Genomic DNA, 23318 nt, shown 5'->3' with positions numbered 1-23318 from the left:
TAATCTAATCTAATAGAGGTATTCAATAGAGGTATAGACAGTGGTATTCAATAAATGTACATACAGAGGTATTCAATAGAAGTATAGATAGAGATATTCAATAGAAGCATAGACAGAGGTATTCAATAGAGGAATAGATAGAGGTACTCAATAGAGGTATAGGCAGGTATTCAATAAATGCACAGATAGAGGTATTCAGTTGACGAATAAATAGGTATTCATTAAATGTACAGACAGAGGTATTCAATTGAGGTATAAATAGGGGTATTCAATGGAGATATAGATGGAGGTATTCAATAGAGGTATTCAATAGAGTTATAGATAGAGGTATTCAGTGGAGGTATAAACAAAGGTATTCAATACAGGCATAGATAGATATTCAATAGAGGTACAGATAGAGGTATTCAATAAATGTGCTGACATAGGTATTCAATTGAAGCATAAATAGAGGTATTCAATAGAAGTTTAGATGGAGGTATTCAATATCGTGAGGAGTGTGGTCAGACAGGGTAGCGTGGAAGAAACTCCCCACTCATGATGGGTTTGAGACCAAGTCCGCTTTAAAGTACTGGATGAAGCAAATGTAAGTCATGTGAGAAAGATTTCTTTGGGCAGTAGGTAGCTGGGTCTGGAATGCACTGCCTGAGAGAATGACGGAGGCACATTTCAACAAAACATTAAAAAGTGAGACTATTGTTTGAAATGGAACGGTGCAGGATTACAGCGTGAGGATACAAAAATAACACAGTGTAAAATGCTCATTCGGAGAGCTAGTTTTGATCACAGGAATTAATTCCTTCTGCACTGTAATTATTCCAAGGTAGGACGTCACCAATGAACACAAAATTCAGAAGAAAAATCAGTCCCTCATCTAGACCTGTTTCATGGCACATTTGATATCACCAGTTCATGGACTCAGCCAACATAGTGGCTCAGAGGTTAACACTGCTACCTCTTAGCACCAGGGACTCGAGTTTGATTCCAGGCTTGGATCACTATCTGTGTGGAATTTGCCATTCCCCCTGTGTATGTGTGGATTTTCTCTCACATTGCAAAGATGTGCAGGCTATGCCAAATTGCCCCATAGTGTCGAGGGATGTGTATTCTAGGTGGGTTATGGGGATGGGATAGGAGGTGGGTCTGAGTGGGGTGTTCTTCAGTGAGGACCTGATGGGCTGAAAGTCTCGCTTCCATATTGTAAGAATTCTCTGATTCTTGTCTCCTGCACACAAGCCAAATTCTCTGGGTTCCTTATTTATAAAAAAAAGAAGTTGCTGGAGAAACTCAGCACGTCTGGCAGCAACTGTTAGGTGAAAGCAGAATTAACGTTTCCAGTCCAGTGACTCTTCATCATTTCTGGATTCTTTTTCCAACCTCTTGTGCTGCTCTGACCTGCTCCTAAAAGCCTGTCAGTGGATCCCAATTTGTATGGCGTGACTATCAATTAACAATTAATTTTTTTATCAAAATTGTCCCTCTTAACATGAGATTGTGGAACACACAGCCTGAGTAAAATACACACATGACATCCCAAAGCAATTTCTGGTCGATCACATACGACCCATGAACTATGTGCCTTGAATCAAAAACTTGGCACATTCGAGCAATTCTGGGAATGGCCCTGCCACGCTGAGTGAGACCATTTCCTGGTTGGTGAGCCAGATCAGATATTGTTGGATATAAATAGCAGTGTGGGTTTTTTTCGTTCTTATATCATTAACCAGTGTCAGCGACAATATCATATGGAGGAAAACAAGTGCAAAATCAATTGTGCTTTGTTTGCTCTTCTCTCCAAGCAGTCAGTGCATCTGAGTGATTGAGTGATACAGCACAGAAACAAATCCTTCAGTCCAACCAGTCCATGTTGACCATAATCCCAAATTAAACAAATCCCACCTGCCTGCTCCTAGTCTGTAGCCCTCCAAACCTTTTCTATTCATGTTATTATCTAAATGCCTTTTAACTGTTGTAACTGTACTTACATCCACGACTTCCTCTGGAAGTTCATTCCACACTCGACCTACTATCTGTGCAACAAAAATTCTTCTCATGAATTCATTAAATCTTTCTTCTTTCACATTAAAAGTATATCCCCTAGTCTTGAAATTACCCATACTAGGGACAAGACACCTATCATTAATCCTATCTATACCCCTCATGATTTTTAAACCTTTATAAGGGCATCTTTCAACCTCCTGTTTCAATGAGAATTGTCCCAGCCTTACTTTATAGTGCATAGCTTCTAAACCTAGAAACACCCTGGTTAGTCTGCTCCAAACCCTGCCGAGTTTAATAATATCCTGCCTTTAACAGAGCGACCAGAACTAAACACAGTGCTGTGACAGGCGTCACTAATGTCTGGTACAGCCTTGACTTCCCAACTCCTACACTCAAATGAATGAGCAATGAAGGGTGAAGGAAATGTAAATTATAAATCTTAAATTTTGGAAACAGGCCATTAGGCGCAAACCACCCTCGAAGAGTATCCCACCCAGACCCATTCCCCAACACCTGTTACACTATATTTCCCCTAACTAATGTACCTAGCCTACACATCCCTGAATACTATGGGCAATTTAACATGGCCAATTTACCTAACATGCAAACTCTTGGGAGGAAACTGGAGCACCTGAAGAAAACCCATGCAGACACAGGGACAACATACGAGAATGACACAGATAACTACTCAAGGCAGGAATTGAACCCGGGTCCCTGGAGCTGTGAAGCATCAGTGTTAATCACTGAGCCACTGTGCCACCCCACTGTGCTAAGCACCTCTTTAACCACCCTGTCTACAAGTGATGCAAAATTCAAAGAATAATGTACCTAACCCTTTAGTTCTCTGTGTTCTACAACACTACCCAAGGCCCTACCATTGCAGTGCACTGATAAAAGCAGAAAAACAGGAAGAAAGATTCTCCATTAGTTAATGCCCATCAGATAGTGGCAGAACAAATACTACATTGTTGAGTTCACTTACGACTATAGCGACAGGAGGCAACCATTCAGCCCCTAGCCTGTTACTCTATTAAATGAATGCACGGTCAATCAGTGACCTAACTTTATACACCGGCTTAGTTCCATATTTCTCATTATCTTTGGCTTGACAAAAATATATCGCACTGTAGGGAATCTAATAAATAAATTAATTAATTAAAATGAGCAACTGATTCAGCATTCGCTACAATTTTTGGAAGAGAGTTCCAAACCTTTCCCACTCATTGTGAGTGAAAATGCTACCTCACAACTCTCCTGAATGTTCTGGTCCTGATTGTTAGGCTCTGCTCCTTCGATTAAAATGTTCAAACAGTGGAAATAGTGTTGTTTTGACTACCCTGTCTTTTCCTCTTAATACCTTGAGAACTTCAATAAGATCACTTCTAAGTTCAAGAGAAAACAAACCTAATTTGTGTCGTCTCATTTCAAAACTCAACTCCTGATTTCCAGGTGTCATTCTTGTAAACCTATATTGAACTGCCTGAGCAGTGCTCATATATCAACATTCTGCCCGCTTTTGGTGAAAGTTTTATACACTACTTCACTACTCGTGTTGTCAGCTCCAGATGTTGAACTGGAGAGTCACTACATTAATATTCTAATTCTCACCCAGTCCTTGCAGTGAAATAACTCTGACCCAATTCAGAGCCGTGTTTGCTTTAGTTAAAAATTAACCTGGTTCATTGACCAGGGACTGCTGGCTGGACATCATTTAGTACAGGGACCGACGCTGTTCTCACAGGATGGTGAGAACCTGACTCACTGCCATTACTGTCTGGTCACTATCTCTTGGTGAGAGTGAATTTCTCATGTTGGTATTGAGGCTGAGGCAGGAAGACTGTGGGGTGGGCGGGGGTGCTGGTGAGGATATGTTAAATACAAAGGGTTTCACAGTCTTTCCCTGTCTCCATTTGGAGTTAAACTGGCTGAACATTAACCTGGGATTTTTCTTCCCCTTGTAGTTGACTCTGAGGCTTTGACCATCTCAGTGAGTGAGAGGCGGATTAATGCAGCAGTCAGAGACCCTGTGCTCCTGTCAGTGAGACCGTCGGAGAGGGTGAGGAGTGGATCTTGGAAACACAACGGATCAGATGTACTTATGTGGATTAACAAAACAGCAGACATTAATAATGTTTACCTCGGGCGGGTGGAGTTCTTATTAATTAATGGCTCTCTCCTGCTCAAATCAGTGACTGCTTCAGACAGTGCAGCGTTACCATGAACTCATTGACTGGTGTTGTAGCAGATACAACAATAATCCTTTCTGTGTTTGGTGAGTAAGAAGCATGTTTTCTTTATCCAAGACATCATGAAATGATGAAGCTTACCATCACTGACGACCTGGTGAGATGAGAGAGTTTCACCATTAATCAAAGAAGTTAACTTTTTGGGGGGTGGGGTGGTGAGGGGAGGATGGAGCGATTGGCAGACTGATTTGTGAAGTCGATTCTAAAAGGAGATTGGGTAAACGCTGCAAGCAGATATCATTACCTGGCTCCGGGGAAAGGGTTGAGAGGGAGGGCAACACACGGGCAACAGTTTAAATGACCACTGAGTCCTTCTCTCTCTCTCCCTCTCTACTGGAACATGCTTGAGGTCAGTTTCTCCCTGAGTACCCAGAACCTTGGAGAAGACTTTCCAGCATGCTCTCACTCTCTCTTCATTTTCCTTTCCCTCAGTCAACCTTTATGTTAGAGATGTTTTACCCACTTGAAAATATCAATCCAAGGTTTCTCTGCTCCACAAAGATACAGGTTTGTTAGGCATGACCTCCCTTGATGAACCCACCCTATTTTACCAGGGACTTCCACGTACTCTGCAATCTGATTCTGAATAATGGACTCTAAAATCTTACCAATAACTGAGGTCAGGCTCACCTCTCTACAGTTTCCTGTCTTTTGCCTCCCTCCCTTTTTAAGCAGTGTTTTACATTACTCATTAACCAGTCCTCTGGGACCATCCATGACTCAAATGATTTCTCTGCAATCACCTCAGCTATTTTCTTTAGAACACTAAGTTGTAGTCCATCTGGTCCAGTAATTTTTCCACTTTTCCACCTTCCCAGCATCTTATCTCTTGTGATATCCAACTCACTCACCCTTGACCCCTGACGCTCGTAATTCTGGTACTTTACTGATGTCTTCCACTGTGAAAATGCAAAATACCTATTCAGTTCCTCTGCGACCTCTTTGTCCCCCTTTCCAACTTCTCCAGCCTCATTTTCCAGCTGCCCAATGTCCACTCTTAACTCTCTCTTACCTGTCATATTGCTAACAAAACTCGTGCATTTTTTTTAATATCACGACTTCACCCTGAGTTTATCTTCTCCTCCCCTATTGTTTTATTCATTATCCTCTGATGCCTTTAAAAGAATGCCCAATCCGCTGGCTTCCCACTAATCTTCACCATATTGCGTGCTTTTCATTTTATTTTAATGCTGTCCAACTATGCCATGTAGTTCTAGAATCCTCAACCATTGAGAATAATTAATCTTAATCGACCCTGACGTTTCTTGTTAATGTCTTGAAGACTTCAATAAGATCGCCTCTTAGTCTTCTAAATGCCATGGAAAATGTAAAAGCATATGAAGTTTTCATATTTTTAAAATATGAAAATATTTTTAAAAGGACATAAGGGGCAACCTTTTCAAGCAGTGTGTAATGCGTGTATGGAATGAGCTGCAAGAGGAAGTGGTGGAGACTGGCACAATTACAACATTTAAAAGGCATGTGGATGGCAACATGAATAGGAAGGATTTAGGTTGATATGGGCCAAGTGCTGGCAAATGGATCTAGGTCAGATTGGGGATGTCTAGTCTGCCTGGATGAGTTGGACTGAAGGGTTTGTTTCCGTGCTGTATGACTCTATAAATGCCACTTGCTAGCCACTGCCACACATAAACCACTCTGCTGGTGATCATGAGGAGGCTGCTGGGGTTGGATTTGTTCTGATTTTGGTACATCTAGGCAATTTTTCGCATTTCCAGGTAAATACCAGCGTTGTATCTCTTTGGGAACATGGGACTGATCAAGATTCTGCTCCCAATGATAACCCTCTGCAGTAACTGTGTGATCTCTTTCTACAGGTATGTGAGGAATAAAAAGATGACTAGGGTTGGAATAGGGCCAGTCAAGACAGAAGGGGAAGTTGTGTGTGGGCCCTGTGGAGATCGGAGAGGTGCTAAACAAATATTTCTCATTGGTTTTCTCTCAGGAAAAGGAGAATATTGTTGAGGAGAATAATGAAATAGTTAGTAAGGAAGTTAGTAAAGAAGTTAGTAAGGAAGAGGTGTTATCAATTCTAGAAGGAGTGAAAGTAGATAAGTCCCCTGGGCCAGATGGAATTTATCCGAAGATTCTCTGGGAAGCTAGGGAGGAGGTGTTGGAGCCTTTGGCTTTGATCTTTGGGTCATTATTGTCTGCAGGTTTAGTACCAGAGCTTTCCTTTATTGGTCAGAGTATTGAGTACAGAAGTTGGGAATTCATTTTGCGGCTATACAGGACATTTGTTGGGCCACTGTTGGAATATTGCGTGCAATTGTGGTTTCCTTCCTATCGGAAAGATGTTGTGAAGCTTGAAAGGGTTCAGAAAAGATTTACAAGGATGTTGCCAGGGTTGGAAGATTTGAGCTGTGGGAGAGACTGACCAAGCTGGGGTTGCTTTCCCTGGAGCATCAGAGGCTGAGGGGTGACCTTATAGAAGTTTACAAAATTGTGAGTGGCATGGATAGGGTAAGTAGGCAAAGTCCAAAACTGGAAGGCATGGGTTTAGGGTGGGAGGGGAAAGATATAAAAGAGTCCTAAGGGGCAACTTTTACACACAGAGGGTGGTTGGTGTATGGAATGAGCTGTCAGAGGAAGTGGTGTAAGCTGGTTCAGATGCAACATTTCAGAGACATTTGGATGGGTATATGAAAAGGAAGGGTTTGGAGGGATATGGGCCGGGTGCCGGCAGGTGGGACTAGATTTGGTTGGGATATCTGGTTGGATCAAAGGGTCTGTTTCCATGCTGTACATCTCTATAACTCTATGCCCAGAAGACTGCGGATTGCAAATGTAGTGCCCTTGCCCTTACGTCTGTTGTAGGAAAAGTTTTGGAAAGGATTATAAGAAATAGGATTGCAGACAGTCAACATGGTTTCGTTAAGGGCAGGTCATGTCTCACAAACCTCATTGAGCCTTTTAAGAAGGTGACCAAGCATGTGGATGAGGGTAGGGCAGTTGACGTGGTGTACATGGACTTCAGTAAAGCCTTTTATAAGGTTCCATGTGGTGGGCTGTGGGAGAAAATGCAGAGGCATGGTATTGAGGTTGATTTAGCAGTTTGGATTAGAAACCGGCTTTCTGCAAGAAGGCAGCGAGTGTTCGTTGATGGAAAATATTAGCCTAGAGTCCAGTTACTAGTGGTATGCCACAATGATCTGTTTTGGGACCACTGTTGCTTGTCATTTTTATAAATGACTTAGATGCAGGCATAGGTGGATGGGTTAGTAAGTTAGACACTAAAGTCGGTAGAGTAGTGGACAGTGTGGAAGAATGTTGCAGGTTGCAGGGGGACTTGGATAAAGTGCAGAAATGGGCTGAGAGGTGCCAAAGGGAGTTCAATGCAAATTAATGTGAGGTGATGCACTTTGGGAAAAACAACAAAAAGGCAGAATACTGGGACAATGGAAAGATTCTTGGTAGTGTGGATTTGCAGGCAGATCTTGGAGTCCAGGTGCATAGATCCCTCAAAGTTGCCACTCAGGTTGAGAGTGCTATTAAGAAGGTATACAGTGTGTTAGGTTTTATTGGGAGAGGGATTGAGTTCCAGAGCCATAATATCATGCTGCAACTATACAACATCTAGTGCGGCTGCACTTGGAATATTGTGTACAGTTCTGGTCGCCCCATTACAGGAAGGATTTGGAAGCATTGGAAAATGTGCAGAGGAGATTTACCAGGATGTTCCCTTTTCTGGAAGGAAGGTCGTATGAGGAAAGGCTGAGAAACTTGGGTCTCTTTTCATTGGAAAGCAGAAGGCTAAGAGAGGATTTTATAGAGACATACAAGATGATCAGAGGAATAGATAGGCTAGAGAGTTTTTTTTCCTAGGATGATGACATCAGCTTATACGGAGGGGGATAGCTACAAACGAGGGGTGTTTTATTTAAGGTAGATGTCAGAGGCAGGTTCTTTACTCAGAGAGTGATAAGGGTGTGAAATGCCATGCTTGCCAACGTAGCTAACTCAGCCACATTAGGGAGATTTAGACTATCCTTGGATAAGCACGTCAATGATGATGGGATAGTGTAGGAGAATGGGCTTTGATTAATTCACAGGTCGGAACAACATCGAGGGCTGAAGGGCCTCTGCTGCATTGTATTGTTCTATGTTCTAAGGTTTGACAGGTCACGTGAAAATGAGCAAGCGCAATGAGGACACTGACGTACGTAGCTGTTTATGTTTTGCAGTATACACCCAGTCAGATAGCTGCAGCAATAATGAATGGAAAGCTGTGGCTGTGATTGCCACCGTCATCTCCATCACAGAACTCATGGGTATCACTGTGTTACTCTTCAAAATCCAGAAAATATCTAGGACAGAAACGGGTAAGTGAATAGAGTGACAAAACTCAATTTATTCCCATGAATTGTGTCAACACGTCCATCAGAATGGGATATCGGGCAGGGAGGAAAGGAAATGATGAGGGGGCGAGATACAGCAGAGAGGGAGAAGCTGTTCCTGCTCCTAAAAGTAACACGAGTCAGAGCCTGTAGGGTTAAAGTGATGTGCAAAACAAGGAGGATGTTGGAAAAAGACGTTTTTATCCAGGGAGCAGTTCGGGTGTGGAATGCACTGCCTGCAAATGTGCTGGAGGCAGGTTCCCCGGAGGCAATCAAGAGGGAACATTGGTGTGCCAAGGGATATGGGGTAAAAGGTAGGAGATTGGCATTTTGAGCAGGAGAACCAGGACTCACATGATGGGCCGAAAAACCACTTTATGCTCCAGAACAATTCTGTGAGGGTACCCATCTGGGGGATAATTTATACAGCCGTGCTCAACTTTGCAAGTTTGGCCCTTGAAGGTTTTTTGTTGTTCATTAATTCTAGTGAGGCTGTGCAAGAAATGAAAACAGGGACAGTAACTGGTCTGTAATTACATGTATTCTATTGACCAACTTTAATAAAAAGATGTATTAAGTCTATTCCAATACAAATGGAGTACATCCACCTTGCGTATATATCCCTGGAGATATGAGTAGCAGTTCCTGTTAAAAGTTTCTATGGAAACATGAGTTCAAGTGTTGATTATTCCTGCATCTGATGGATGGTAGCCTTTACCTTTAACACATCAGGGGGCTAATACTGAGACAAGGTAGAGATTCTTATTATCCACGACAACCTTCGCTTGGTTCAAATGTTTACGAGAGCAGAGTTTGCCAAGGAAGGTGAGCTCAGCAATTTCTTGAAACAAAGCAAAATACTGTGGATGTTGGAAATCTGAACAGAAACAGAGAAGGTTGGAAAAACTTAGCAAGTATGGCAATATGGAGAGAAACAGAATTAACATTTTTAATGACCTTACCTCAGAGCTGACAAATGTTGAAAAGTTTCTAATTTCCAACATCCTTCAGATCTGAAGAGGAGCCATATTGGACTCAGGACATTAACTCTGTTTTTCTCTCTCACAGAAATGCTGCTGGATCTGCTGAGTTTTGCTAATATTCCCTGCATTTAATTAATCCAATTCTCTTCCTCCTTGGTTTACTCACACCTGTTGCTGGATTGATTTCAGAAAGATACATTCTACCTACAGTGAGTGGCACCATCAGCACGCCAATGAACGAAACCTTCCTGCCATCAGTAAATGACGAGTAAGTGTTCACTTTATCGCTACTGTTATTGATCAGTTAATCAAGAGATATTGCAATTATTGTAATTTTTGAAACAAGAGAACTCTTGAGAAACTGTTTCCAGTAGTAGGAGCTTCAGTGATGAGTAGAAAAATTTCAAATAATTGGACAGAAGAAGGAGGATGGGTGATTATTACCAGATACAGCTTGTCCTTTCTGACCTGTGAATCACAATCACAAATGTGAGGTGTGTTTTGTCCGAGTTTCTTTTAAGAAAGAGATTGAACAAGAGACACCGAGCAGTCTATCATGATGTAAATAGCGTGTGATTCCTTGGCGGTTTTCTTTAAAGTTGGAACAATAAAAGCAGCCTTGATGGGTGTGACCGGCTCTCACAGACAGAGATTTCTAATTTTCTTTATAGCTTTTAAATTCAGCAGGAGTGATGGGAGTTTTCAAGAAGTAGAACCTATCTTTTTTCCTCTCTTTCTCTCTCTCAATTACAGCTGGAATCAGGGATTTCTCTTCATAATGTGAGAATCTGTGCCTGAATTTCTCTTTTTACAAAAGGATACGTTTATGGGATGTTATAATATTCGAACAATTAATTATCAGTAGTTACTGTATCTATTAATCTGTTAAGTTTTCCAGCAGAGTTAAATAATTCTAAGTTCTGCTTTCTTTTGTTATATTTTATTCATAGTGTTTGAATAAATTGTATTTTGCTTGATGTCGAGTAATTTGACTAATCAAATTGCATCAGGAACACAACATTTTACTTTTACCTTTAAAATAAGAAAAAAAAAACCTAAGGGTCGAGGCTACCTTTTTAATATATGTTAAGAAGGTCTGGTCTGATCCGTAACACAAGGGGTGGATGAGGCAGATAGGATGATTCCAGTCAATAAAGTATCTCAACATTGCCATTGACGTTCATTCCTATCGGTGAATCCCACGTTATTAGCAGCCTGGTGGTCACCATCGACCAGAAACTCAACTGGACTCGTCACAGAAATACTGTTGGTACAAGATTGGGTCAGAGGTTAGGAACCCTCCAGTGAGTAGGTCACCTCCTGACATGCCAAAGCCTGTCCAGCATCTAAAAAGGCAATGTTTGGAGTGTGATGGAATGCTCCCCACTTGCCTGGATCGGTGCAGCTCCAACAATGCTCAAGAAACTCAATACCATTCAATTCTACAGCATAGAAATAGACCCTTAGCTGCAAACACTCCATGCCAAACATGTTCCCAAGCTGAGCTAGTCCCTGCGTTTGACCTATATCGCTCCAACTGTCTTTCATGTGTTTTAAACGTGCCTCCATCCATGACTTTCTCTGCCAGGGCATTCCACACAGATGCAAAAATGTTCAATGCTCAAGAAACTCAATACCATTCAATTCTACAGCATAGAAATAGACCCTTAGCTGCAAACACTCCATGCCAAACATGTTCCCAAGCTGAGCTAGTCCCTGTGTTTTACCTATATCGCTCCAACTGTCTTTCATGCGTTTTAAACGTGCCTCCATCCATGACTTTCTCTGCCAGGGCATTCCACACAGATGTAAAAATGTTGCCCCTCGTGTCCTTTTTAAATCTTTCTCCTCTTGTCTGAAATGTATGTCCCCTAGTTTGGGAACTCCTCTACGTTATGGAAAAGACCATTGTTATTTAAAGTAACCACTCATGATTTTATAAACCTCAGTAAGGTCACCCCTCAACCTCCTACATCCCAGCCTTTCCAAAGTCTTTTTACATCTAAATTCTCCACTCCTGGCAATACCCTGATAAATCATTTCTGAAATATCTCCAGTTTAGTAATATCCTTCCTATAACAGGGCAACCACAAGTCCACACAGTACTGCAGAAGATGTGAGTCCAGAAATCCTTACGATGTACATCTCATTGACTTGCATGTGTTGGAGACTGGGTAGACTAGAGCAAGGGCTAGTGTGCAACAGCACCTCCAACAGAGGGAATGGGTGGAATAAATTTGCAATGAGGAAATCTGGCACAGTGATAGCAGTCCTTGCATTTCAACATTGTTAATGTTCAGGATATGTAAATCATAGAATGAAATGTCCCAAGAGACATACCTGAGACTATGACAATTCTTATGCTTGAAAGTTTTATATCCCTCTCTAAATCCCCACTCCATGAATCTACTTTATTCTTTAAATTTGTAAAACAAAACAATGATTTAAAAATTACGTCAGTAAGGGGGTCAGAGATTAGCACTGTGACCTCTCAGCGTTCGGGACCCAGATTCGATTCAACCCTCCGGTGACTGTCTGTGTGGAGTTTGCGCATACTCCCAGTCAATGCGTGGGTTTCTTCCGGGATTTCCGATTTCATCCCATAGTCCAAAGATATGCAGGTTAGAGTGGACTGGCCATGCTAAATTGCCCCGTGGTGTCCAGGGATGTGCAGGCTAGATGGGTTCACCATGGGAAATATAGGGTAACAGGGGGGTTGGTTTGGGTGTGATGCTCTTCGGAGGGTCAGTGTGGACTCCGTGGTCTGAATGGCCTGCTTCCACACTGCAGGGATTCTATGAGAATAAAGGCAGTACGTCTCCATACTGCATGTTACACTCTCAGCTGCTTCAATGCAGTTGTGACACTATTAACATTTAGTATATTAATTATCTTTACAGAAATAATGTGGAAATCAGGATCAGTCCAGTTCAAACTACACAGTACGTTTCTCTGAATTTCAATCATTTCAGACACTATTGCTGTTGAGACTGATTTGAATTGGCTATGATATCTTTTATTTTTCCTCTGGGACCTTCAGCTCAGTGTATGACTCACTTTCTCCTCACAGATCAGTCTATGAACACTTGGAAAGGTGCGTTTATCTTTGTAATTACGAATAATGGATTCAGATCCATTTATCAGCACTTGGCCCATATCTGTCTAAGCCCTTCCCATCCCATACATATTCAGATGCCTTTTAAATGTTGTAACTGTACCAGCGTCCACCACTTCTTCTGGCATCTCATTCCATACACCCACCACCCTCTGCACGAAAATGTTGTCCCTCAGGTCTCTTTTAAATCTTTCTCCTCTCCCCTTAAACTTGGACCCACTAATTTTGGACTCTCGTCCCCTGGAGAAAAAGACCTTGACTCCTTATCCTATCCATGCCCCTCATGATTTTATAAACCTCTATAAGGTCACCTCTAAGCCTCCCACGTTCCAGGGAAACAGCTCCAAGCCTATTCAGTCACTTCCTATAGCTCAAACTATCCTGGCAGCATCCTTGTAATTTTTTTCTGCACTCTCTAAAGTTAAACAACTCTTTGCAATAGCAGGGAGACTAGAATTGGATGCAGTATTCCAAAAGGGGCCTTACATATATTTGAATATATGGATGAAATGAAACAAAGAACTGTGTATGCTGGAAATCTGAAACAAACAAAAACAGAAATTGCTAGAGAAACTCAGCAGGTCTTGCAGTATCTACGGAGAGAAAGCAGAGTTAACACCACGAGTCCAGGGGTGAGTCTTCTTCCAAAGGGTCTCTTCTGATCAACTGGGGTGCTGTGCGCAGCTCTACTCACCTCATTACAGGAAGAATGTGATGGCACTAGAGAGGGTGCCTTCACCAGGATGTCACAGTTTAACTATGAAGAGAGGCTGGATAAGCTCAGGTTGTTTTCTTTAGAGCAGAAAAGGTTGAGAGGGTACCTGATAGAGATGGTAGAATCCCTACACTGTAGAAATATCCCATACAGCTCAAAGAGAGTGCGTGCACTGAGCCTCTGAAAAACATCCCACTCTTACAGTATTCCAGGTCCCTACCCCATCCCCATAATCCCACATTAACCATGGTTAATCCACGCAGCACATCTCTGGCTAATATCCAACGAATCTGCAGGTCTTTGGATTGTGGGAGGAAACCGGAGCACCCATGGAAACCTACGCAGATCCGGAGACAATGTGCAAACTCACACAGACATTTGCCTGAGGGTAAGATCGAACCCTGGCACTGTGTGGCAGCAGTGCTAGCCACTGTGCTGCCTAAGGGGTGTACATGATGGGTGGTAGGAAGCGGCTGCATCGCTGTGCTGAAGAGTCAATAACAAGTTTAAGATGAAGGGCAGAAGATTTTGGAAGGACGTAAGAAAATTGTTTTCTCTCAGTGAGTGGTGGGTGGGTCTGAATGTGCTGTCTCAGAGAGTAGTTGAGGTGGGAAACCACAAAACCTTTAAAGAGTACCTGGATGAGCACTTGGAATATCCTTGGGTCAAATGGAATTAGGGTAGATCGGAGATGGTTTCTTCTTTGGTCAGTACAGACTCAATGGGCTGAAGGGCCTGTTCCGTGCTGTACATCTCTATGAGCCTATAATCAACCACTCCAAGTAGATGTAGGCTTGGGGAACTTGAGAACAACACCAATCAACTACTCCTTCTCATCCTTTCAGTCCCAATGTTTTGAGACAAGTCTTACCCATTTTGTATGCAATCTAAACTGACATGCGAAGGCAGTAGCGTGGTAGTGCCATAGTGTCCTTTGGATGAAGATGTTTTACCAGCAATTCCTCAGGTCAATGCTATGGATCCACAGGCAGAATTCTGAAGCAGAACAGATGCCATGGCCCATCTTTCAATTAACATCTGCCCTTTCTTGCCTTGGGGCGTATGAGACAGACAAAGCACATACTTCCTAGAGGTAGTCACCAGAGGCTACTGCTGAGGAGCACTGCTGGAAATAAAGCCTGGCTTACAGCAGGCTCTTGCATAGATAGTGCCTCCTGCAGGCAAGGCTGAGGGACATAGAAAGGCCACAAATCATTCCGAATGCACATTCCTTGGATTTCAAGGTGTGGAGTGGCGTTGAACATGAAACATTAGGCGGAGGGGCTTGGATGCTCCCCCACAGTACCTACCTTAACCCACAAACAGTTAAAGTGGAAACAAAACCCAGACTTCCTGTTTGCGATTGTGCACATTTACTAACCTCTTGCCTCTCTTATTGTTACAGCAGGGTCACCACTTCTGAAAAGCCCTTGCCAATTGCGAAGCAAGATGGAATGCCCTGAGGGTGTGCAAGGCACTCTGCGGATGTACGTATTTCCTTGGTCATTTACTCACCAGCTGAATCTGGGCAGCAGCATCTCTGTCCAATGGCTCCACTAAAATTATAACCTCCATCCGACACTAACTCCACCTGTCATAACTGTGCTGGAAAAGCTTGGTTCAGGAAGAGACACATTCTGGAGCACAGGTCTTCAGTACAATTGCCAGAATATTGTCAGGACCCATAGAATTGGCAGTATTCAGTGTCTTCTACCATTTATGACTGTTACACGGAACGAATCAAATTGGCTTAAGACTGGTATTTGTGATGCTGGGGACCACTAGAAGAGGTCAAGTTGAATCATCCATTTTTCACTTGTAGCTGAAGATGGGTACGAATACTTCAGGCTTATCCTTTGCACCAATGTGCTGGGCTCTACCATCCTGAGAATGGGGATATTTGTTGAGCCTCTTCCTTCACTGAGCTGTTTAATTTACCACTCCCACCCATGTCTGAATGTGACAGGATGGTAGAGCTTACATCTGATTGGTTGGTTGGAGAATCACTTCACCCTGACTGTCATTTTCTGCGTATGATGTTTGGCAGACAAGTGATCCTGTTTGGTAGTTTGGTCACTTCATTTTTCGTTATGCCTGGCGCTGCTCATCCTGTGCTGTTCACTGAACCGTGTTTTTCTTTCCCTTGGCTTGATCATTGAGTTGGCGATATGCAAAACCTTGAAGTTGCACATTACATTGGGATGCAATTCTGCCTCTCCTGATGACACACAATACCTCATGGATGCCCAGTCATGAGGTGTTGAATGTATACAAAGCTGATCTCATTTAGCACATAGGTGATACCAGCCATCTTCATGGAGGGTATCCTTTGTCTCCAGAAGTACTGTGGGGTCCTAGCTGCTATCAATATGGTCATGGATGGATGCACCTTAAGCATGCAGTTTGTTCAGGGTGAGGTTAAGTATATTTGTCCCTTTTGTTGATTCTTGCACCATTTGCCGCAGACCCAGTGTAGCAGCTTTGCCTTCAGGAATCAATCAGTATTGTCGCTGCTGAGCCAATGTCGATACATATGGAAATCCTCCATCGAGAATACATGCTGCACCCTTTCCCACACTCAGTGTTCCCTCCAAGTAGTGTTAAACATGGAGGAGTGCTGATTCATCAGCCAGAAGAGGGGAACCAGCAGGAAGCTTCCTTGCCCGGGTTTGACTCAATGTTACAACATTTCGTGGGATTGAGACTCAATGTTGAGGACTCCCAGGGCAACTCCTTCCCAACTGTGTCCCTACTGTGCTGCAGCCCCTGTTGGGCCTGTCCTGTCTGTGGGTCAGGATGTACCTAGAGATGGTGATGGTGGTGGCTGGGGCATGGTCTCTAAGATGTGATCCTTTGAGCATGACTGTCAGGCCATTGCTTGATGAATCTATCAGACAGCGCTCCCAGTTTCAGGCACTACCCCTCCTGATGCTAATGAAGAGACCTTTGCAGAGTCAAAATGGCTGTGTTTGCTGCTATAAATTATATATGTATTTATACAGAAAGTAGGAGAAAGAGTAGGCCAGTCAGTCCATTGAATCTGCTCATAATGATCATTGCTGATCATCCATCTCAGTCGCCTGCTGCTGATTTTCTCTTTTTTTTATAAATTGCTTACAGACTGTCATATCTTTTTACATACAGTCCCAATTCACCTCAGCCAATTTGACCATCATCCTTCACAATTTCCTTTGTTCTAGTTTAACACCTTGGCCTCGAATTGAATGACTTCACATTTAAAAAGAACGTAGGATTCTATAATATTATGGTCAAGTCATCCCCAAAGGTTCTTTTACAATGAGATTATTAACTGGCACTTTATCATTACATAATATTAAATCTCAAACAGCCTGTCGATTCATTAATACACTGCTCCAGAAAACCATACCTGGCATACTCCTGAAACTCATACATCACAGCATTGACACTGATAATTATTGCTAGTCTATACACAGATTGACATCATTCTTAATTTCTATGTAACCAATGCCATACTGCACGAAGTTCCTGATTGATACAATACCCCGTTGTACCTCTGCTATTTGGCTACACATAAACCAATCCTTCCAATGCTTTTCTTTAATAACAGCATCCATTTTTCTGATTTTCAGTCCACGCTCAAAATGAAATGATGTATTTTTTTAAAGCATGCAAATACTTTGCACTGTGTAAACAAAACAAGTACAGTTAAGTGATGCAAATAAGATAATGTTACTTTTTTGGAGACAGAGAGTCCGGGAGAATTGGGGCTATCTGATATCAATTCAGGAAAGCTCTGCATAGTAACAGATTTCTGATTGGTCTGGCTGCAGTTTAACACAGACTCCGTGAGTGAAATGCGAATGGTAATCTCCAAGAGCTGAGTCTGTCCCAGACTTTTCTGTGCGCTGTTTCCCACTCTCTATCGTTGAAAGAAACAGATACACTGAAAGAAAGAACTCTGAAATGTAAAGGGAAAGGAAAGACATCAGGTCCAACCAATCAACCAGTGAAGAATGCCCATCGCTTTGCAGACACCATCGATAAGAACCAAGAGGACTGTGAGAACGGCTTATTCTACTCTTGTGGTTTAGATTAGTGATACAGAACCACTTTTTTTTCCACTGGCTACAAATACCCCACCTCCTCAGCCATAGTATTTGTGACAAACTGTGTGCCTTCTGTGTTCTTTCTGAATTAATGTGCATTTGACCTTAAAGGGGTATAGGCAATTACTAAAATACTTTAGTAATTGATAAATCATCATTGTTATCTTGTTAAAGTGAATGTATTTATAATAAATTGAGTTATTTATTCTCCTCATGGTCAACGTGATGATTAATTCAATATCCACTGCCGCTTGTGGACGTGATTTCCAAACACGCCGTCCTTTGTTTGTAAACGTTTTTTGGAAAACATTGATTAATTGAGGAATGGAGTCGTGCAACAGAGAAACAGGCCCTTAGCCCCTCCCCGCTATGCCTATCCTGACTCATAAATACCCAATGACACTAATCGCATTTACCTTCATGTGGTCCATAGCCTAAAATGCCCTGGCATTTTAAGGACACATCCAGAGGCTTATTGAATGTTGTGAGAATACCTGCTCACACCATCCTGTCAGACAGTACGTTCCATATTTCTACCACCTGAGAAAAAACATCTTTCTCAGGTTTCCTGTAAACCACTGACTGCTCACCTTCTACTTATGCCCTTGGGTCTTCGGCAATCTGCTGTGGGGAAAAATTTGTCATTATCTACTCTGTTTATGCCTCTCCTAATTTTGTTCATCTCAACCAGATCTCCCTTCAACCTCCTCTGCTCCAAGGAAAACAAACCCAGCCTCTCCAGTCTCTCCTCATAACTGACACTTTTTGTTCCAGGCAGCAAACAGCAAAGAACAATATAGCACAGGAACAGGCCCTTCCACCCTACAAGCCTGCGCCAACACATTTTAGCCTTCCATACTAAAGTGCCCTCACCTACAGGATATATCTCCCTCTATTCGCTTCCTATTCATCGATTCGTTCAGCTGCTTCTTGAATGTTGCTGGTACAGCCTGGTGAATTTCCTCTGCACCCTCTCCAATACAATGACATCCTTCTGATAGCATGGTGACCACAACTGCACACATTACTCCATCTGAGGCCGAACCAATATTTAATAACATCATAGCAAGACTGCTTTGCAGCTATATTCCACACACAGGTTAATAAAGGCAATCATGCCACGAGCCTTCTTCAGCATCCTGTCTACTGTGCTGACACCTTCAGAGATCCATGGGCGTGCACAGCAAGGTCCCTTTGTTCCTCTGTACTCCCTCGGGATACTCCCATCCAGTGTGCACATCTTTCCCTTCGCAAATGCATCACCTCGCACTTTGTTTAGATTATTTACAGTGTGGAGACAGGCCCTTCGGCCCAACAAGTCCACACCGACCCGCCGAAGCGCAACCCACCCAGGCCCATTCCCCTACTCTTACCCCTTCACCTAACACTACATGGCCAATTCACCTAACCTGCACATTTTTTTTTGGATTGTGGGAGGAAACCAGAGCACCCGGGGACAATGTGCAAACTCCACACAGAGAGTCACCTGAGGCGGAGAATTGAACCCGGGTCTCTGGCGCTGTGAGGCAGCAGTGCTAACCACTGTGCCACTGTGCCACCCCTTGTCAGCACTAAATCCCATCAGCTCTTTCCAATTTACCAGTGGGCCATTATCAGACTGCTACCTGATACCACCCTCCTCAATATCAATAACAACACCCATTTCCGTGTTGTCAGCAAATTTATTAATTATACTTTGTACATTCACATGCAAGTCATTAATGTAGATGACAAGCAGAAAGAGTCTCAGCACCCTCATTGTTTTGGTCTCAGCAGTTTCTGTGGTAGAGAATTCCACAGGCTCACCACTCTCTGGGTGAAGACATTTCTCCTCATCTCTATCCTAATAGCTTACCCGTATGCTTAGACTGGGAAAATTTGTTCGGGAGTCCCTGAAGATAGTAACATCATTCCTGCATTTCCCCTACCTAATCCTGTTGCATTTTCACAGATTTAGATAAAAACCTTCTAAAAGCCAGCGAATATATTCCTAACCAACCCAGTCTCTCTTCATACGTCAGCCCACCATCCCAGGAATCAGTCTAGTAAAGCTTTGCCACACTTCCCCACAACCAGAACATTTTCAGATCTGGAGACCAAAACTGCACACTGTACTCCACCATTTTAAGTAATTGATTGCGAGCTCCTCCCAATCATTAATGTCAAATCTGCTGAACATCAAGTAGAGCTTCCAAGTGTTTATGAACACCAGCCATTTTAGGGTTGTGAAGACAGGATCTGGCTGGACCTCACTCCAATCACTCTAACTGTAACCTTGATTAAAGGAGAAAGTGAGGAGGAGCAATTCAGCACCACTGACAGTGAGTGAAAGTGTTAAAATATTGAACAATGGATGCAAAGCTGATTGATATTATTGGATTGTACAGTGTATGAAAAGGCATTGACAGCCATAGTTTATGTGCTGATTCTCAGAAAGCCCAATTTGCACTGTGATACTACTTTCCCTGCCCATTTTCCCCTCTCAGATCACAGTAATTTTCAACAACAATACTATTCACTTCCACTTTTAGACTTGTGGACTTTGTAGCAATTTAGTTGTTTATTACTTTAAGGTTATACATTTATAGATTCCAACAATACTTCCTCTTCTTGGCTCCAATTCCTTCCCACAATGCAAGGCAATGCATTTGGACAACAGCCTTTTTTTTATATATAAGGTACTGCATCCAAGAAAGATAGCAAAGGTACAGAGGAGATGTGGTGATTGGAGCCAGATTTCGATGAGTGACCAGAAGCAGAGATTGATGATCGAAGAATGCTTTTGTGACTGGCATGTTGTGTCCATTGGAGCTCCACATGGGTCCATGTTGGGACCATTGCTGTTTGTGGTCTGTATAAATACATGATGAATAGTGGGAACCTGGGAAGCATTGAGGATCTGGGGGACGTTGGTGTGCATGTCCAACTGTCCCGTAAGGTATCAGGACAGGTAGATAAGTGGTTAAGAATGCTTATCCTTATTAGCCGAGTAAGGCAGAGTAGAGAAATTACAGATAGATTATTGCATGCAGTCCTGAAATCCACATGATAGAAGAATTGTGATTGCACTGGGGTGGATACCTTGGAAATTTCCCTGGATTTGCCTGGGCTGGCGAGTTTTAGGTCAGAAGAGGGCCTTTTTTTTTCTTGAGGGGCTTATATTTCTTGAAGGAGAGGACATTTGGTGCCGGCATAATTCAGGGATATCTAAGTATAAGGGGCATACATAAAATAGAAGGAAAGAAATGTTTCCCCTCGTTGAATGGGTTAATGACTGCGTGTGAAGATGGGGAGCTGAGGGGCACAGATTTATAGAAGGAGCTGGAGGTTTGGAGGGGTGAGAGGAATCATTTTTTGTCATCCAGAGTGTGTGAAAACTCGCAGCCTGTAAAGGCAGTAGAGGTAGAAACCATCATGAAGAAGTCTATAGATGTGCACTTGCAATGCCAAGGAATTCTTGATGATGGGTCAGGTGCTAGAAAGTAAGGTACAAATAATTAGGTGCTTGCTTTTGATTGGTGCTCACTCGGTAGGCCAAAGGGCTTTGCTTTTCAGTACAGCAGGCCTTGACCAATCTATTACTCCACATCCCTGTTGATCCTTGTTCGTATTAGACCTCATCTCAGCAAAGAACATTCCAGAAACACCCAAAGTGTAATCAGAGCACTCATGACAAGTAGCTGTGCACTGCTTACTAACTTGGAAGATTCTTTCCGAATTCATATATCCAGCCAGAATCCTGTTTTACCTTGTGAGAAAGCGAAGCCAGGGAACTATAGATCAGTGTGTCTGACATCAGTGATGGATAAGTTGCTGGAGGGGATTCTGAGAGACAGAGTTCACACGCACTTGGAAAGGTAAGGACTGATTAGGGAGAGACGGCATGGTTTTGTGCATGGAAAATTGTGTCCCACAAACCAGTTTGAGTTTTTAAAATTATGTAACCAAGAAGATAGATGAGTGTAGAGTGTTAGACATTGTCCACATGGACTTTAGTAAAGCCTTTGGCAATGTTCTGCATGTTAGACTGGTTAGCAAATTTAGATCACATTGGCATCAGGGATAGTTTGCTAAGTGGATGCAAAATTGGCTTGATGGTAGGAGTCAGAGGGTACTGGTGGACGGTTGCTTTTTGGACAGGAGGCCTGTGATCAGTGAGCTTCTGCAGGGCTCAATGCTGGATCTACTGCTGTTTGTCATTTATATAAATGATTTGGTTCAGGAATTTAGGAAGCATGATTAGTCAGTTTGCAGATGAATCCAAAATTGGTAACACAGTGGACATTAAAGAAGGTTATCTAAGGTTACAAGGGATCTTGGAGGAGAAAGTGAGGTCTGCAGACGCTGGAGATCAAAGCTCCAGCAATAAAGTTTCAGCTACAAGGGATCTTGATAAATTCATAGAATCAAAGAATCCCTATGTGTAGAAACAAGCTCTCCAGCCCAACACATCCACACCGACCCTCCGAATAGTAACCTACTCAGACCCATTTCCCCTTCTACTCTACATTTACCTCAGACTAATGCACCTAACATACACATCCCCGAACACTATGGGGCAATTTAGCCCGGCCATTCACCTAACCTGCACATCTTTGGATTGTGGGAGGAAACTGGAACACCCGGGGGAAACCCACACAGACACCGACAGAGTCTGCAAACTCCACTCAGACAGTCGCCCGAGTTGGGAATGTTTCTGCATCAGGTCCGTGTCAGTATAAAGCAACAGGGTTAACCATTGAGCCATCCGCCACCCTAATTGGGATAACAGGATGCGGATTTGCAGTTGGAGTTTAATTTCGATAAATGTAAATTAATACATTTTGTTTAGGCAAGCAAGGGCAAGACTTACATAGTTAATGGTAGAGCTCTGGGGAGTGTTACCAAACAGGGAGCCCTCGGGGTTCAGTTGCATCGTTCTTTGAAAGTGTGTCACAGGTTGGGAGGATGGTGAAGACAGCTTTTGGCACTCTTACCTTCATTGCTCAGACTTTTTGAGTACAAGAGTTGAAACATCATGTCACAATTGTACAATACATTGGTGAGGCCAATGCGGGACTACAATGTACAGTTCTGGTGGCCCTGCTTTAGGAATGATATTATTAAATCGGAAAGAGGGGCACCAGTATCCTTGGGGGGAGGTTTGCTAGTGCTCTTGGGTGGGGTTTAAACTAACTCTGCAGGGGCATGGGAACCCAGACTGTAGCTTTAGGGTGCAGGACCTGGAGTGTAGGGAGGTTAGGAACATGGCATCAATTTCAAAGGAGGGTGCCTGTAAACAGGAAAGTGGCTTGAAGTGTGAATACTTCAATGCAAGAAGTATACGAAATAAGGGAGGTGAACTTGCAGCGTGGGTTGGTACCAGGGACTTCGATGTTGTGGCTATTACGGAGACATGGATAGAACAGGGACAGGATTGGCTGTTGCAGGTCCCAGGATTTAAATGTTTTAGTAGGGTCAGAGGTGGGGATAAAGGAGGGGGAGGTGTGGCATTGCTTGTCAAAGATAGTATTACAGCGGTGGAAAGGACGATGGATGAGGACTTGCCATCTGAGGTAGTTTGGGCTGAGGTTAGGAATAGGAAAGGAGAAGTCACCGTGCTGGGAATTTTCTATTGGTCTCCGAATAATCCCAGAGGAAAGGATAGCAAACATGGCTCTCGATAGGAGTGAGACAGGCTGGGTAGTTGTCATGGGGGACCTCACCTATCCAAATATTGACTTGGATCATTACAGTACGAGTAATATAGATGGGTCAGTTTTTGTCCAGTGCGTGCAGGAGGGATTCCTGACACAGTATGTAGACAGGCCTACAA

General features: G+C 42.9%; 1 protein-coding gene across 2 annotated transcripts in view; it reads left to right on the top strand.

The window, feature by feature from the left end:
• The window catches only part of LOC122544186 (immunoglobulin superfamily member 22-like), a 789994-nt gene that overhangs the window by 740215 nt on the left and 26461 nt on the right, over positions 1-23318 (top strand). The window lies entirely within an intron of this gene.

Source organism: Chiloscyllium plagiosum, chromosome 47, assembly GCF_004010195.1.
Source record: "Chiloscyllium plagiosum isolate BGI_BamShark_2017 chromosome 47, ASM401019v2, whole genome shotgun sequence".
Classification (NCBI taxonomy): Eukaryota; Metazoa; Chordata; class Chondrichthyes; order Orectolobiformes; family Hemiscylliidae; genus Chiloscyllium; species Chiloscyllium plagiosum.
Note: the sequence above shows the minus strand (reverse complement) of the source record. Positions and strands in the feature narration are given on the sequence as shown.